General features: G+C 56.5%; 1 protein-coding gene across 1 annotated transcript in view; it reads right to left on the minus strand.

Moving 5' to 3' along the window:
* LOC140207815 (uncharacterized) overlaps window positions 1-18177 on the minus strand; it is a 138662-nt gene that overhangs the window by 57653 nt on the left and 62832 nt on the right. The window lies entirely within an intron of this gene.

Consider the following 18177-nt stretch of genomic DNA (forward strand, 5'->3'; position numbering starts at 1 on the left):
GGACCCCTCTGGGGTGTGTGGGGTCTCACAGTGTTTCTGAACCCTGTCACGGGTGTGTGGGGTTTCACAGTGTGTCAGGTCCCTGTCAGGGGTGTGTGGGGTTTCACTGTGTGTCAGGGCACTGTGAGTGGTTTGTGCGGTTTCACAGTGTGTCAGGATCTTGTGGTGGTTGTGGGGGGTCTCACAGTGTGTCAGGATGCTGTTGTGGGGGATCTAACAGTGAGTCAGAACCCTCTCAGGTGTGTATGGGATCGCAATGTGTGTCAGGACCCTGTCAGGGCTGTGTGGCGTCTCACAGTGCGTCAGGTCACTGTCAGGGGTGTGTTGGATCTCACAGTGTGTCAGGACCATTTTGGGGTGTGTCGGGTCTCACAGTGCGTCAGGAGCCCTTTCAGGTGTGTGTGGGGTCTCACAGTGTGTCAGGTCCCTGTCAGGAGTGTGTGGGGTCTCACAGTGTAACAGGACACTGTCTGTCAGTTGTGTGTGGGGTCTCACAGCGTGTTTGAACCATACCAGGGGTGTGTGGGTTCTCACAGTCTGTCAGGACGCTGTCACGGGTTTGTGGGGTTTCACTGTGTGTCAGGACCCAGTGATTTGTTTGGGGGTCTCACAGTGTGTTGGGACCCTTTTCTGGGGGTGGGGGGGAATCTCACAGTGTGTCAGGATCCTTTTGGGGTGTGTGGGGTCTCACAGTGCTTCTGAACCCTGTCAGGGGTGTGTGGGATCGCACCGTGTGTCAGGACCCTCTCAGGGGTGTATGCGGTCTTACAGTGTGTCAGGACCCTACCTAGGTTGTGTGAGGTCTCACAGTGTGTCTGGACCCTGCCAGGGATGTGTGAGGTCTCACAGTTTGTCTGGACACTGTCGGGGAGGGTGGGGCGGTCTCACAGTGTATCATGACTGTCTCAGATGTGTGTGGGATCTCAATGTGTGTCCGGACCCTGTCATGCGTGTGGCGTCTCACAGTGCATCAGGATCTTGTTAGGGGTGTCTGGGGTCTCACAGTGTGTCATCACCCTCTCGGGGGTGTGTTAGGACTCACAGTGTTCCAGGACCCTGTCAGGGTTATGTGGGGTTTCACAGTGTGTCAGGACACTGTGAGTGGTTTGTGGGGTCTCATACTGTGTCAGAACCCTCTCAGATGTGTGTGGGATCACAATGTGTGTCAGGACCCTGTCAGGGGTGTGTGGCATCTCACAGTCTGTCAGGACGCTATCCAGGGTGTGTGTGGTCTCACAGTGCGTCAGGTCCCTGTCAGGGGTGTGTGTGGTCTCACAGTGTGTCAGGAACGTGTCAATAGTGTGTGGGGTCTCACAGAGTGTTAGGACCCTGTTAGGGATGTGTGTGGTCTCACACTGTGTCAGGACCCTGTCAGTGGTGTGTGGGGTGTCACAGTGTGTCAGGACCCTGTCGGGTGTGTGTGGGGTCTCACAGAGTGTCAGGACCGTGTGAATAGTGTGTGGGATATCAATGTGTGTCAGGACCCTGTCAGGGGTGTGTGGCATCTCACAATGTGTCAGGTCCCTGTCAGAGTGTGTGGGGTCTCACACTGTGTCAGGACCCTGTCGGGTTGTGTGAGGTCTCACAGTGTGTCAGGACCCTGTCAGGGGTGTGTGGCGTCTCACAATGTGTCAGGTCCCTGTCAGAGTGTGTGGGGTCTCACACTGTGTCAGGACCCTGTCGGGTTGTGTGAGGTCTCACAGTGTGTCAGGGCCCTCTCAGGCGTGTGTGGCATCTCACAGCATTTCCTGAGCCTGTCAGGGGTGTGTGCAGTCTCACAGTGTGACAGGACGCTGTCATGGGGGTGTGGGGTCTTACAGTTTGACTGGACAGTGCCAGGGGTGTGTGGGGTTTCACAGTATGTCAGGACCCTGTCAGGGGTGTGTGGGGTCTCACAGTGTGTCAGGACCCTGCCAGGGGTGTGTGGGGTCTCACAGTGTGTCAGGATCCTGTCAGGGGTGTGTGGGGTCTCACAGTGTGTCAGGACCCTGCCAGGGGTGTGTGGGGTCTCACAGTGTGTCAGGATCCTGTCAGGGGTGTGTGGGGTCGCACAGTGTGTCAGGACCCTGCCAGGGGTGTGTGGGGTCTCACAGTGTGTCAGGATCCTGTCAGGGGTGTGTGGGGTCGCACAGTGTGTCAGGACCCTGCCAGGGGTGTGTGCAGTGTCTCACAGTGTGTCAGGTCCTTGTCAGAGGTGTGTGGGGTCTCACAGTGTGTCAGGACCCTGCCAGGGTTGTGTGGTGTTTCACAGTGTGTCAGAACACTGTGAGTGGTTTGTGGGGTCTCACAGTGTGCCAGAACCCTCTCAGATGTGTGTGGGATCGCACTGTGTGTCAGCACCCTGTCAGGTGTGTGTGGGGTCTCACAGTGTGTCTGGACTGTGTCAATAGTGTCTGGGGTCTCACAGTTTGTCAGGACCCTGTCAGGGGTGTGTGGGGTCTCACAGTGTGTCAGGACCCTGTCAGGGGTGTGTGGGGTCTCACAGTGTGTCAGATAACTGTCAGGGGTGGTCTCACAGTGTGTCAGGAGCCTCTCAGATGTGTGTGGGATCTCAATCTGTGTCAGGACCCTCTCACGTGAGTGTGGCATCTCACAATGTGTCAGGTTGCTGTCAGGGGTGTGTGGGGTCTCGTAGTGTGTCAGGACCCTGCCAGGGGTGTGTGCAGTGTCTCACAGTGTGTCAGGTCCTTGTCAGAGGTGTGTGGGGTCTCAGTGTGTCAGGACCCTGCCAGGGTTGTGTGGTGTTTCACAGTGTGTCAGAACACTCTGAGTGGTGTGTGGGGTCTCACAGTGTGCCAGAACCCTCTCAGATGTGTGTGGGATCGCACTGTGTGTCAGCACCCTGTCAGGTGTGTGTGGGGTCTCACAGTGTGTCTGGACTGTGTCAATAGTGTCTGGGGTCTCACAGTGTGTCAGGACCCTGTCGGGAGTGTGTGGGGTATCACAGTGCGTCATCACCCTCTCGGGTGTGTGTGAGGTATCACAGTGTGTCAGGACCCTGTCAGGGCTGTGTGGCGTCTCACAGTGCGTCAGGTCACTGTCAGGGGTGTGTTGGATCTCACAGTGTGTCAGGACCATTTTGGGGTGTGTCGGGTCTCACAGTGCGTCAGGAGCCCTTTCAGGTGTGTGTGGGGTCTCACAGTGTGTCAGGTCCCTGTCAGGAGTGTGTGGGGTCTCACAGTGTAACAGGACACTGTCTGTCAGTTGTGTGTGGGGTCTCACAGCGTGTTTGAACCATACCAGGGGTGTGTGGGTTCTCACAGTCTGTCAGGACGCTGTCACGGGTTTGTGGGGTTTCACTGTGTGTCAGGACCCAGTGATTTGTTTGGGGGTCTCACAGTGTGTTGGGACCCTTTTCTGGGGGTGGGGGGGAATCTCACAGTGTGTCAGGATCCTTTTGGGGTGTGTGGGGTCTCACAGTGCTTCTGAACCCTGTCAGGGGTGTGTGGGATCGCACCGTGTGTCAGGACCCTCTCAGGGGTGTATGCGGTCTTACAGTGTGTCAGGACCCTACCTAGGTTGTGTGAGGTCTCACAGTGTGTCTGGACCCTGCCAGGGATGTGTGAGGTCTCACAGTTTGTCTGGACACTGTCGGGGAGGGTGGGGCGGTCTCACAGTGTATCATGACTGTCTCAGATGTGTGTGGGATCTCAATGTGTGTCCGGACCCTGTCATGCGTGTGGCGTCTCACAGTGCATCAGGATCTTGTTAGGGGTGTCTGGGGTCTCACAGTGTGTCATCACCCTCTCGGGGGTGTGTTAGGACTCACAGTGTTCCAGGACCCTGTCAGGGTTATGTGGGGTTTCACAGTGTGTCAGGACACTGTGAGTGGTTTGTGGGGTCTCATACTGTGTCAGAACCCTCTCAGATGTGTGTGGGATCACAATGTGTGTCAGGACCCTGTCAGGGGTGTGTGGCATCTCACAGTCTGTCAGGACGCTATCCAGGGTGTGTGTGGTCTCACAGTGCGTCAGGTCCCTGTCAGGGGTGTGTGTGGTCTCACAGTGTGTCAGGAACGTGTCAATAGTGTGTGGGGTCTCACAGAGTGTTAGGACCCTGTTAGGGATGTGTGGGGTCTCACACTGTGTCAGGACCCTGTCTGTCAGTTGTGTGTGTGGTCTTACAGTGTGTCAGGTCCCTGTCAGTGGTGTGTGGGGTGTCACAGTGTGTCAGGACCCTGTCGGGTGTGTGTGGGGTCTCACAGAGTGTCAGGACCGTGTGAATAGTGTGTGGGATATCAATGTGTGTCAGGACCCTGTCAGGGGTGTGTGGCGTCTCACAATGTGTCAGGTCCCTGTCAGAGTGTGTGGGGTCTCACACTGTGTCAGGACCCTGTCGGGTTGTGTGAGGTCTCACAGTGTGTCAGGGCCCTGTCGGGTTGTGTGAGGTCTCACAGTGTGTCAGGGCCCTCTCAGGCGTGTGTGGCATCTCACAGCATTTCCTGAGCCTGTCAGGGGTGTGTGCAGTCTCACAGTGTGACAGGACGCTGTCATGGGGGTGTGGGGTCTTACAGTTTGACTGGACAGTGCCAGGGGTGTGTGGGGTTTCACAGTATGTCAGGACCCTGTCAGGGGTGTGTGGGGTCTCACAGTGTGTCAGGACCCTGCCAGGGGTGTGTGGGGTCTCACAGTGTGTCAGGACCTTTTCAGGTGTGTGTGGGGTCTCACAGAGTGTCAGGACCGTGTGAATAGTGTGTGGGATATCAATGTGTGTCAGGACCCTGTCAGGGGTGTGTGGCGTCTCACAATGTGTCAGGTCCCTGTCAGAGTGTGTGGGGTCTCACACTGTGTCAGGACCCTGTCGGGTTGTGTGAGGTCTCACAGTGTGTCAGGGCCCTCTCAGGCGTGTGTGGCATCTCACAGCATTTCCTGAGCCTGTCAGGGGTGTGTGCAGTCTCACAGTGTGACAGGACGCTGTCATGGGGGTGTGGGGTCTTACAGTTTGACTGGACAGTGCCAGGGGTGTGTGGGGTTTCACAGTATGTCAGGACCCTGTCAGGGGTGTGTGGGGTCTCACAGTGTGTCAGGACCCTGCCAGGGGTGTGTGGGGTCTCACAGTGTGTCAGGATCCTGTCAGGGGTGTGTGGGGTCTCACAGTGTGTCAGGACCCTGCCAGGGGTGTGTGGGGTCTCACAGTGTGTCAGGATCCTGTCAGGGGTGTGTGGGGTCGCACAGTGTGTCAGGACCCTGCCAGGGGTGTGTGGGGTCTCACAGTGTGTCAGGATCCTGTCAGGGGTGTGTGGGGTCGCACAGTGTGTCAGGACCCTGCCAGGGGTGTGTGCAGTGTCTCACAGTGTGTCAGGTCCTTGTCAGAGGTGTGTGGGGTCTCACAGTGTGTCAGGACCCTGCCAGGGTTGTGTGGTGTTTCACAGTGTGTCAGAACACTGTGAGTGGTTTGTGGGGTCTCACAGTGTGCCAGAACCCTCTCAGATGTGTGTGGGATCGCACTGTGTGTCAGCACCCTGTCAGGTGTGTGTGGGGTCTCACAGTGTGTCTGGACTGTGTCAATAGTGTCTGGGGTCTCACAGTTTGTCAGGACCCTGTCAGGGGTGTGTGGGGTCTCACAGTGTGTCAGGACCCTGTCAGGGGTGTGTGGGGTCTCACAGTGTGTCAGATAACTGTCAGGGGTGGTCTCACAGTGTGTCAGGAGCCTCTCAGATGTGTGTGGGATCTCAATCTGTGTCAGGACCCTCTCACGTGAGTGTGGCATCTCACAATGTGTCAGGTTGCTGTCAGGGGTGTGTGGGGTCTCGTAGTGTGTCAGGACCCTGCCAGGGGTGTGTGCAGTGTCTCACAGTGTGTCAGGTCCTTGTCAGAGGTGTGTGGGGTCTCAGTGTGTCAGGACCCTGCCAGGGTTGTGTGGTGTTTCACAGTGTGTCAGAACACTCTGAGTGGTGTGTGGGGTCTCACAGTGTGCCAGAACCCTCTCAGATGTGTGTGGGATCGCACTGTGTGTCAGCACCCTGTCAGGTGTGTGTGGGGTCTCACAGTGTGTCTGGACTGTGTCAATAGTGTCTGGGGTCTCACAGTGTGTCAGGACCCTGTCGGGAGTGTGTGGGGTATCACAGTGCGTCATCACCCTCTCGGGTGTGTGTGAGGTATCACAGTGTGTCAGGACCCTGTCAGGGGTGTGTGGGGTCTCACAGTTTGTCAGGACCCTGTCAGGGGTGTGTGGGGTCTCACAGTGTGTCAGATAACTGTCAGGGGTGTGTGGGGTCTCACAGTGTGTCAGGAGCCTCTCAGATGTGTGTGGGATCTCAATCTGTGTCAGGACCCTCTCACGTGTGTGTGGCATCTCACAATGTGTCAGGTTGCTGTCAGGGGTGTGTGGGGTCTCGTAGTGTGTCAGGAATTTGTCAGGGGTGTGTGGTGTCTCACAGTTTGCCAGGTCCCTGCCAGGAGTGTGTGGGGTCTCACAGGGTGTCAGGGCCCTGTCAGTGGTGTGTGGGGTCTCACACTGTGACAGGCCCCTGGCAGGGTTGTGTGGGGTTTCACTGTGTGTCTGGATACTGTGCGTGGTTCGTGGGGTTTCACAGTGTGTCAGGATCTGGTTGTGGGTGTGGGTGGTCTCACAGTGGGTCAGGACGCTGTTGCGGGGTGTCTCACAGTGTGTCAGAACCCTCTCAGATGTATGTGGGATCGCAATGTGTGTCTGGACCCTGTCAGGGGTGTGTGGCGTTTCATAGTGCGTCAGGTCGCTGCCAGGGGTGTGTGGTGTCTCACAGTGTGTCAGGTCCCTGTCGGGTGTGTGGGGTCTCACAGTGTGTCAGGAACCTGTGAGGGGTGTGTGCGGTCTCACAGTGTGTCAGGACCCTATCCAGGGTGTGTGGGGTCTCACAGTGTGTCCCGACTCTGTCAGGTGTGTGCGGCGTCTCACAATGTGTCAGGTCCCTGTCAGGGGTGTGTGGGGTCTCACAGTATGTCAGGACTATGTCAGGGGTGTGTGGGGTCTCACAGTGTGTCAGGACCCTCTTAGGGGTGTGTGGGGTCTCACCGTGTGTCAGGATCCTCTTAGGGGTGTGTGGGGTCTCACACTGTGTCAGGTCCCTGTCAGGGGTGTGTGGGGTCTCACACTGTGTCAGGACTCTGTCAGGGGTGTGTGCGGTCTCACCGTGTGTCAGGATCCTCTTAGGGGTGTGTGGGGTCTCACAGTGTGTCAGGTCCCTGTCAGGGGTGTGTGGGGTCTCACCGTGTGTCAGGGTCCTGTCAGGGGTGTGTGGGGTCTCACACTGTGTCAGGACTCTGTCAGGGGTGTGTGGGGTCTCACCGTGTGTCAGGGTCCTCTTAGGGGTGTGTGGGGTCTCACAGTATGTCAGGACTATGTCAGGGGTGTGTGGGGTCTCACAGTGTGTCAGGACCCTGTCAGGGGTGTGTGGGGTCTCACAGTGTGTTAGGACCCTGTCAGGGGTGTGTGGGGTCTCACAGTGTGTCAGGACCCTGTCAGGGGTGTGTGGGGTCTCACAGTGTGTCAGGGTCCTGTCAGGGGTGTGTGGGGTCTCACAGTGTATCAGGGTCCTGTAAGGGGTGTGTGGGGTCTCACAGAGTGTCATCAGTGTGAAAGTAAGCATGCAAGTACAGCAGGCAGCGAAGCAAGCTAATGGCATGCTGGCCTTCATAACAAGGGGAATTGAGTATTAGAGCAAAGAAGTCCTTCTGCAGTTGTACAGGGCCCTGGTGAGACCACACCTGGAGTACTGTGTGCAGTTTTGGTCTCCAAATTTGAGGAAGGACATTCTTGCTATTGAGGGAGTGCAGCGTAGGTTCACAAGGTTAATTCCCGGGATGGCGGGACTGTCATATGTCGAAAGATTGGAGCGACTGGGCCTGTATACTCTGGAATTTAGAAGCCTGAGAGGGGATCTTATTGAAACATATAAGATTATTAAGGGATTGGACATGCTGGAGGCAGGAAACATGTTCCTGCTGATGGGTGAGTCCAGAACCAGAGGCCACAGTTTAAGAATAAGGGATAGGCCATTTAGAACGGAGTTGAGGAAAAACTTTTTCACCCAGAGAGTGGCGGATATATTGAACGCTCTGCACCGGAAGGCTGTGGAGGCAAAGTCTCTGGATGCTTTCAAGAAAGAGATGGATAGAGCTCTTAAAGATAGTGGAATCAAAGGTTACGTGATAAGGCAGGAACTGGATTCTGATTGTGGATGATCAGCCATGATCACAGTGAATGGTGGTTCAGGCTCGAAGGGTCGAATGGCCTACTCCTACACCTAATGTCTCTTGTCTATTTTCTATAGGACCCTGTCCGGGGTATGTGGGGTCTCACAGTTTGTCAGGACCATTACAGGAGTGTGTGGGGTCTCACAGTGTGTCCGGACCCTGTCAGGGGTGTGTAGGGTCTCATAGTGTGTCAGGTCCCCGTCAGGGGTGTGTGTGGTCTCACAGTGTGTCAGGAACCTGTCTGTCAGTTGTGTGTGTGGTCTCACAGTGTGTCAGGACCGTGCCAGGAATGTGTGGGGTCTCACAGTGCGTCATGTCCCTGTCAGGGATGTGTGGCGTCTCACAGTGCGTCAGGACCCTGTCAGCTGTGTGTGGCGTCCACAATGTGTCAGGACCCCCCTGGGGTGTGTGGGGTCCCACAGTGTTTCTCAACCCTGTCAGGCATGTGTGCTGTCTCACAATGCGTCAGGACCCTTTTGGGGCCTGTGGGGTCTCACAGTGTGTCAGAACCCTCTCAGGGGTGTGTCTATTCTCACAGTCTGTCAGGAACCTATCTAGGGTATGTGGGGTCTCACAGTGTGTCAGGACCCTCTCTGGTGTGTGTGGAGTCTCACAGTGCGTCAGGTCCCTGTCAGGTGTCTGCGGGGTCCACAGTGTGACAGGACACTGTCAATAGTGTGTGGGGTCTCACACTGTGTCTGGACCCTGCCAGGTGTGTGTGGGGTCTCACAGTGTGTGAGGACCCTGTCGGGGGTGGGGGGGCGGTCTCACAGTGTGTCAGGATCCTCCTAAGTGTGTGTGGGATCTCAATGTGTGTCAGGACCCTGTCAGCTGTGTGTAGCGTCTCACAGTGTGTCAGGTCGCCGTCAGGGTTGTTTGAGGTCTCACAGTGTGTCAGGACCCTGCCAGGATTGTGTGGGATCGCAATGTGTATCAGGACCCTGTCAGGTGTGTGTGGCGTCCACAGTGGGTCAGGTCGCTGTCAGGGGTGTGTGGGGTCCCACAGTGTTTCTGAACCCTGTCAGGCATGTGTGCCATCTCACAATGTGTCAGAACACATTTGGGGTCTGTGGGGTCTCACAGTGTGTCAGGACCATGTCAGAGGTGTGTGGGGTCTGACAATGCGTCAGGGCCCTGTCAGGGGTGTGTAGGGTCTCACAGTGTGTCAGGTCCTCGTCAGAGGTGGTGGTGTCTGACAATGCGTCAGGGCCCTGTCAGGGGAGTGCAGGGTCTCACAGTGTGTCAGGACCCCTCAGGGGTGAGTGGGGTCCCACAGTGTTTCTGAACCCTGTCAGGCGTGTGTGCCGTTTCACAATGTGTCAGGAGCCTTTTGGGGCCTTTGGGGCCTCACAGTGTGTCAGGACCATGTCAGGAGTGTGCGGGATCCCACAGTGTGTCCGGACCCTGTCAGGGGTGTGTGGGGTCTCACAGTGTGTCAGGGCCCTGTCAGGGGTGTGTAGGGTCTCGCTGTGTGTCAGCACCCTGTCAGGGGTGTGTAGGGTCTCACAGTGTGTCAGGTCACCGTCAGAGGTGTGTGGGGTCTGACAGTGTGTCAGGGCCCTGTCAGGGGTGGTGTGCAGTCTCACAGTGTGTCAGGACCATTCCAGGGGTGTGTGGGGTCTCACAGTGTGTCAGAACCCTTTCATGTGTGTGTGGTGTCGTGTGGTGTGTCACGATCCTATCAGGGGTGTGTGGGGCCTCACAGTGTGTCAGGACCCTGTCAGTGGTTTGTGGGGTCTCACAGTGTGACAGGTCCCTGTTAGGGGCCTGTGGGGTCTCACAGTGTGTCAGAACCCTGCCTGGGTTGTTTGGGGTCTCACAGTGTGTCAGGAACCTATCCAGAGTGTGTGGGGGTCTCACAGTGCGTCAGGACCCTGCCAGGGGTATGTGGGATTGCAATATGTGTCAGGACCCTGTCAGGTGTGTGTGCGGTCTCGTAGTGTGTCAGGACCCTATCCAGGGTGTGTGGGGTCTCACAGTGCGTCAGGACCCTGCTAGGGTTGTGTGGGATCGCAATTTGTGTCAGGACTCTGCCAGGCGTGTGTGGGGTCACAATGTGTGTCAGGACCCTGTCAGGTGTGTGTGTGGTCTGGTAGTGTGTCAGGACCCTATCCAGGGTGTGTGGGGTCTCACAGTGCGTCAGGACCCTGCTAGGGTTGTGTGGGATCGCAATTTGTGTCAGGACTCTGCCAGGCGTGTGTGGGATCGCAATGTGTGTCAGGACCCTGTCAGGTGTGTGTGGCGTCCACAGTGGGTCAGGTGGCTGTCAGGGGTGTGTTAGGTCTCACGGTGTGTCTGGACCCTCTCAGGTGTGTGTGGGATCTTAATGCATGTCAGGACACGTGAGTGGTTTGTGGGTTTCACAGTGTGTCAGGATCTGGTCGTGGGTGTGTGGGGTCTCACTGTGTGTCAGAACACTCTGAGATGTGTGTGGGATCGCAATGTGTGCCAGGACGCTGTCAGGAGTGTGTGGCGTCTCACAATACGTCACGTCCCTGTCAGGGGTGTGTGGGGTCTCACAGTGTGTCAGGACCCTGCCTGGGTTGTTTGGGGTCTCACAGTGTGTCAGGAACCTATCCAGAGTGTGTGGGGTCTCACAGTGTGTCAGGACCCTTTTGGGGTGTGTCGGGTCTCACAGTGTGTCAGGACCCTATCCAGGGTGTGTACGGTCTCACAGCGTGTCCCGACCCTGTCAGGGCTGTGCGGCGTCTCACACTGTGTCAGGTACCTGTCAAGGGTTTGTTTGGGTCTCACACTGTGTCAGGGTCCTGTTAGGGGTGTGTGGCGTCTCACAGTGTGTCAGGGTCCTGTTAGGGGTATGTGGGGTATCACAGTGTGTCAGTGTCCTGTTAGGGGTGTGTGGGGTATCACAGTGTGTCAGGGTCCTGTTAGGGGTGTGTGGGGTCTCAGTGTGTCAGGGTCCTGTTAGGGGTGTGTGGGGTATCACAGTGTGTCAGTGTCCTGTTAGGGGTGTGTGGCGTCTCATAGTGTGTCAGGGTCCTGTTAGGGGTGTGTGGGGTATCACAGTGTGTCAGTGTCCTGTTACAGGTGTGTGGGATTGCAATGTGTGTCAGGACCCTGTCAGGGGATGTGTGGGGTCTCACAGTGTGTCAGGTACCTGTCAAGGGTTTGTTTGGGTCTCACACTGTGTCAGATCCCTGTCAGGGGTGTGTGGGGTCTGACAATGTGTCAGGGCTTTGTCAGGGGTGCGTGGCGTCTCACAGCGTGTCAGGACCCTGTCAGTTGTCTGTGGCGTCTCACAGTGTGTCAGGTCGCTGTCAGGGGTGTGTGTGGTCTCACAGTGTGTCAGGACCCTGCCAGTGGTTTGTGGGGTCTCACAGTGTGTCAGGACCGTGCCAGGGGTGTGTGGGGTCTCACAGTGTGTCAGGACCCTTTTGGGGCCTGTGGGGTCTCACAGTGTGTCAGGACCATGTCAGGAGTGTGTGGGATCCCACAGTGTGTCCGGACCCTGTCAGGAGTGTGTGGGATCCCACAGTGTGTCCGGACCCTGTCAGGGGTGTGTAGGGTCTCGCTGTGTGTCAGCACTCTGTCAGGTGTGTGTAGGGTCTCACAGTGTGTCAGGTCACCGTCAGAGCTGTGTGGGGTCTGACAGTGTGTCAGGGCCCAGTCAGGGGAGTGTGCAGTCTCACAGTGTGTCAGGACCCTGTCATGGTTGTTTGAGGTCTCACAGTGTGTCAGGATCCTGTCGGGGGTGTGTGGGGTCTCACAGTGTGTCAGAACCCTCTCAGATGTGTGTGGGATCGCAAAGTGTGTCTGGACCCTGTCAGGGGTGTGTGTGGTCTCGTAGTGTGTCAGGACCCTATCCAGGGTGTGTGGGGTCTCAGAGTGCGTCAGGAACCTGCTAGGGTTGTGTGGGATCGCAATTTGTATCAGGACCCTGCCAGGTGTGTGTGGGATCGCAATCTGTGTCAGGACCCTGTCAGTTGTGTGGGGGGTCTCACAGTGTGTCAGAACCCTGTCAGTAGTGTGTGGGGTCTGACAATGTGACAGGGCATTGTCAGGGGTGTGTGGAGTCTCACAGTGTGCCAGGACCCTGTGAGCGGTGTGTGTGTATCACAGTTTGTCAGGACCCTGTCAGGGTGTTTGGGGTCTCACAGTGTTTCTGTACCCTGTCAGGGGTGTCTGGGGTCTCACAGTGTGTCAGTGTCCTGTCAGGTGTGTGTGAGGTCTCACAGTGTGTCAGTGTCCTGTCAGGTGTGTGTGGAGTCTCACAGTGTGTCAGTGTCCTGTCAGGTGTGTGTGGGGCGTCACAGCTTGTCCTGACCCTGTCAGGGGTGTGTGGGGTCTCACAGTGTGTCAGGACCCTGTCACGGGTGTGTGGGGTCTCACAGTTTGTCAGGAACCTGTCGGGTGTGTTTGGGGTCTCACAGTGTGTCACGACACTGTCAGGGGTATGTCAGGTCTCACCGTGTGTCAAGATCCTTTCAAGGGTGTGGGGATCTCACAGAGTGCTTGGACCCTGTCAGGGGTGTGTGGGGTCTCACAGTGTGTTAGGACCCTGTCAGGGGTATGTGGGGTCTCACAGTGTGTCAGGATCCTGTCAGGGGTGTGTGGGGTCTCACAGTGTGTCACGACCCTGTCAGGGGTGTGTGGGGTCTCACAGTGTGTCAGGACCCTGTCAGGGGTGTGTGGGGTCTCACAGTGTGTCAGGTCCCTGTCAGGGGTGTGTGGGGTCTCACAGTGTGTCAGGGTCCTGTCAGGGGTGTGTGGGGTCTCACAGTGTATCAGGGTCCTGTAAGGGGTGTGTGGGGTCTCACAGAGTGTCATCAGTGTGAAAGTAAGCATGCAAGTACAGCAGGCAGTGAAGAAAGCTAATGGCATGCTGGCCTTCATAACAAGGGGAATTGAGTATTAGAGCAAAGAAGTCCTTCTGCAGCTGTACAGGGCCCTGGTGAGACCACACCTGGAGTACTGTGTGCAGTTTTGGTCTCCAAATTTGAGGAAGGACATTCTTGCTATTGAGGGAGTGCAGCGTAGGTTCACAAGGTTAATTCCCGGGATGGCGGGACTGTCATATGTCGAAAGATTGGAGCGACTGGGGCCTGTATACTCTGGAATTTAGAAGCCTGAGAGGGGATCTTATTGAAACATATAAGATTATTAAGGGATTGAACATGCTGGAGGCAGGAAGCATGTTCCTGCTGATGGGTGAGTCCGGAACCAAAGGCCACAGTTTAAGAATAAGGGGTAGGCCATTTAGAATGGAGTTGAGGAAAAACTTTTCACTCAGAGAGTGGCGGATATATTGAATGCTCTGCCCCAGAAGGCAGTGGAGGCCAAGTCTCTGGATGTTTTTTAGAAAGAGATGGATAGAGCTCTTAAAGATAGTGGAATCAAAGGTTACGTGATAAGGCAGGAACTGGATTCTGATTGTGGATGATCAGCCATGATCACAGTGAATGGCGGTTCAGGCTCGAAGGGTCGAATGGCCTACTCCTGCATCTAATGTCTCTTGTCTATTTTCTATAGGACCCTGTCCGGGGTATGTGGGGTCTCACAGTTTGTCAGGACCATGTCAGGAGTGTGTGGGGTCTCACAGTGTGTCCGGACCCTGTCAGGGGTGTGTAGGGTCTCGCTGTGTATCAGCACCCTGTCAGGGGTGTGTAGGGTCTCACAGTGTGTCAGGTCCCCGTCAGAGGTGTGTGGGGTCTGACAATGTGTCAGGGCCCTGTCAAGGGTGCGTGGGGTCGCACAGTGTGTCAGGACCGTGCCAGGGGTGTGTGGGGTCTCACAGTGTGTCCGGACTCTTTCATGTGTGTGTGGTGTCGCGTAGTGTGTCACGATCCTGTGAGGGGTGTGTGTGGTCTCACAGTGTGTCAGGACTGTGTCAGGGTTGTGTGGGGTCTCACAGTTTTCAGGAGCCTGTCAGGGGTGGGAGGGGTCTCACAGTGTGTCAGGAGCTGTGCCGGGGTGTGTGGGGTCTCACTGGTTGTCTGGACACTGATGTGTGTGGGATCACAATGTGTGTCAGGACCCTGTCAGGGTTATGTGGCGTCTCACAGTGCGTCATGTCCCTGTCAGGGGTGTGTGGCGTCTGACAGTGCGTCATGTCCCTTCTGGGGTGTGGGGGGTCTCACAGCGTTTCTGAACCCTGTCAGGGGTGTGTGCGGTCTCACATGTGTCAGGACCTTTTTGGGGCCTGTGGGGTCTCACAGTGTGTCAGGACCCTTTTGGGGTGTGTGGTGTCTCACAGTGTGTCAGGACCCCTCTGGGGTGAGTGGGGTCCCACAGTGTTTCTGAACCCTGTCAGGCATGTGTGCCGTCTCACAATGTGTCAGGACCCTTTTGGGTGTGTGGTGTCTCACAGTGTGTCAGGACCATGTCAGGAGTGTGTGGGGTCCCACAGTGTGTCCGGACACTGTGAGGGGTGCGTGGAATCTCACAGTGTGTCAGGTCCCCGTCAGAGGTGTGTGGGGTCTGACAATGTGTCGGGGCCCTGTCAGGGGTACGTGGGATCTCACAGAGTGTCAGGATCCTCTCAGGAGTGTGTTGGATCTCACAGTCTGTCAGGACCATATCCAGGGTGTGTGGGTCTCACAGTGTGTCAGGAACCTGTCTGTCAGTTGTGTGTGTGGTCTCACAATGTGTCAGGACCGTGCCAGGGATGTCTGGGGTCTCACAGTGCGTCACGTCCCTGTCAGGGATGTGTGGCGTCTCACAGTGCGTCAGGACCCTGTCAGGTGTGTGTGGCGTCCACAATGTGTCAGGACCCCTCTGGGGTGTGTTGGGTCCCACAGTGTTTCTCAACCCTGTCAGGCATGTGTGCTGTCTCACAATGTGTCAGGACCCTTTTGGGGCCTGTGGGGTCTCACAGTATGTTTGGACCCTCTCAGGGGTGTGTCGGATCTCATAGTCTGTCAGGACCCTATCCTGGGTGTGTGGTGTCTCACAATGTGTCAGGAACCTTTTGGGGTGTGTGGGGTCTCACAGTGTGTCAGGACCCTGTCAGGGGTGTATGGGGTCTCATAGTGCGTCAGGACCCTGCCAGGGGTATGTGGGATCGCAGTGTGTGTCAGGACCCTGTCAGGTGTGTGTGGCGTCTACAGTGGGTCAGGACCCTGCCAGGGTTGTGTGGGGTTTCACAGTGTGTCAGGACACCGTGAGTGGTTTGTGGGGTTTCATTGTGTGTCAGAATCTGGTCGTGGGTGTGTGGGGCCTCACTGTGTGTCAGAACACTCTCAGATGTGTGTCGGATCGCATTGTGTGTCAGGACGCTGTCAGGAGTGTGTGGCGTCTCACAGTGTGTCAAGTCCCTGTCAGGTGTGTGTGGGGTCTTACAGTGTGTCAGGACTCTTTTGGGGCCTGTGGGGTCTCACAGTGTGTCAGAACCCTCTCAGGGGTGTGTCTATTCTCACAGTCTGTCAGGAACCTATCTAGGGTATGTGGGGTCTCACAGTGTGTCCGGACCCTGTCTGGTGTGTGTGGAGTCTCACAGTGTGTGAGGACCCTGTCGGGGGTGGGGGGGGGCGGTCTCACAGTGTGTCAGGAGACTCCTAAGTGTGTGTGGGATCTCAATGTGTGTCAGGACCCTGTCAGTTGTGTGTAGCGTCTCACAGTGTGTCAGGACGCTGTCAGGGTTGTTTGAGGTCTCACAGTGTGTCAGGACCGTGCCAGGGGTGTGTGGGGTCTCACAGCGTGTCAGGACCCTTTCATATGTGTGTGGTGTCGTGTGGTGGGTCACGATCCTATCGGAGGTGTGTGTGGTCTCACAGTGGGTCAGGACCCTGTCAGTGGTTTGTGGGGTCTCACAGTATGACAGGACCTTGTCAGAGGTATATGGGGTTTCACAGTGTGTCAGGACCGTGTCAATAGTGTGTGGGGTCTCACAGGGTGTCAGGACCCTGTTAGGGGTGTGTGGGGTCTCACAGTGTCTCTGGACCCTGTCAGGTGTGTGTGGCGTCTCACAGTGTGTCAGGACCCCTCATGTGTGAGTGGGGTCCCACAGTTTTTCTGAACCCTGTCAGGCATGTGTGCCATCTCACAATGTGTCAGGACCCTTTTGGGGCCTGTGGGGTCTCACAGTGTGTCAGGACCATGTCAGGAGTGTGTGGGATCCCACAGAGTGTCCGGACCCTGTCATGTGTGTGTAGGGTGTCGCTGTGTGTCAGGACCCTGTCAGGGGTGTGTGGCATCTCACAGTCTGTCAGGACCCCTCAGGTGTGAGTGGGGTCCCACAGTGTTTCTGAACCCTGTCAGGCGTGTGTGCCGTCTCACAATGTGAAGGACCCTTTTGGGGCCTGTGGGGTCTCAGAGTGTGTCAGCACCCTGTCAGGGGTGTGTAGGGTCTCACAGTGTGTCAGGTCACCGTCAGAGGTGTCTGGGGTCTGACAGTGTGTCAGGGCCCTGTCAGGCGTGTGTGCCATCTCACAATGTGTCAGGACCCTTTTGGGGGGTGTGGGGTCTCACAGTGTGTCAGGACCATGTCAGGAGTGTGCGGGATCCCACAGTGTGTCCGGACCCTGTCAGGGGTGTGTAGGGTCTCGCTGTGTGTCAGCACCCTGTCACGGGTGTGTAGGGTCTCACAGTGTGTCAGGTCCCCGTCAGAGGTGTGTGGGGTCTGACAGTGTGTCAGGGCCCTGTCAGGGGTGTGTGCAGTCTCACAGTGTGTCAGGACCGTTCCATGGATGTGTGGGGTCTCACAGTTTGTCAGGACCCTTTCATGTGTGTGTGGTGTCACAGTGTGTCAGGACCCTGTCAGTGGTTTGTGGGGTCTCACAGTGTGACAGGTCCCTGTTAGGGGCCTGTGGGGTCTCACAGTGTGTCAGAACCCTGCCTGGGTTGTTTGGGGTCTCACAGAGTGTCAGGAACCTATCCAGAGTGTGTGGGGTCTCACAGTCCGTCAGGACCCTGCCAGGGGTATGTGGGATTGCAATATGTGTCAGGACCCTGTCAGGTGTGTGTGCGCGGTCTCGTAGTGTGTCAGGACCGTATCCAGGGTGTGTGGGGTCTCACAGTGTGTCAGGACCCTGCTAGGGTTGTGTGGGATCGCAATGTGTGTCAGGACCCTGTCAGGTGTGTGTGGTGTCCACAGTGGGTCAGGTCACTGTCAGTGGTGTGTTAGGTCTCACGGTGTGTCTGGACTCTCTCAGGTGTGTGTGGGATCTTAATGCATGTCAGGACACTGTGAGTGGTTTGTGGGGTTTCACAGTGTTTCAGGATCTGGTCGTGGGTGTGTGGGGTCTCACTGTGTGTCAGAACACTCTCAGATGTGTGTGGGATCGCAATGTGTGCCAGGACGCTGTCAGGAGTGTGTGGCGTCTCACAGTACGTCACGTCCCTGTCAGGGGTGTGTGGGGTCTTACAGTGTGTCAGGACCCTGTCTGGTGTGTGTGGAGTCTCACACTGTGTCATAAACCTGTCAGGGGTGTGTGGGGTCTCACAGTGTGTCAGGACCCTTTTGGGGTGTCTCGGGTCTCACAGTGTGTCAGGACCCTATCCAGGGTGTGTACGGTCTCACAGCGTGTCCCGACCCTGTCAGGGCTGTGCGGCGTCTCACACTGTGTCAGGTACCTGTCAAAGGTTTGTTTGGGTCTCACACTGTGTCAGGGTCCTGTTAGGGGTGTGTGGGGTCTCACAGTGTGTCAGGGTCCTGTTAGGGGTGTGTGGGGTATCACAGTGTGTCAGTGTCCTGTTAGGGGTGTGTGGCATCTCATAGTGTGTCAGGGTCCTGTTAGGGGTGTGTGGGGTATCACAGTGTGTCAGTGTCCTGTTACAGGTGTGTGGGATCGCAATGTGTGTCAGGACCCTGTCAGGGGTGTGTGGGGTCTCACAGTGTGTCAGGTCCCCGTCAGAGGTGTGTGGCGTCTGACAATGTGTCAGGGCTTTGTCAGGGGTGCGTGGCGTCTCACAGTGCGTCATGACCCTGTCAGTTGTCTGTGGCGTCTCACAGTGTGTCAGGATCCTGTCAGGGGTGTGTGTGGTCTCACAGTGTGTCAGGACCCTGCCAGTGGTTTGTGGGGCCTCACAGTGTGTCAGGACCGTG

This window comes from Mobula birostris, chromosome 13 (assembly GCF_030028105.1).
Source record: "Mobula birostris isolate sMobBir1 chromosome 13, sMobBir1.hap1, whole genome shotgun sequence".
In the NCBI taxonomy this organism is placed as follows: domain Eukaryota; kingdom Metazoa; phylum Chordata; class Chondrichthyes; order Myliobatiformes; family Myliobatidae; genus Mobula; species Mobula birostris.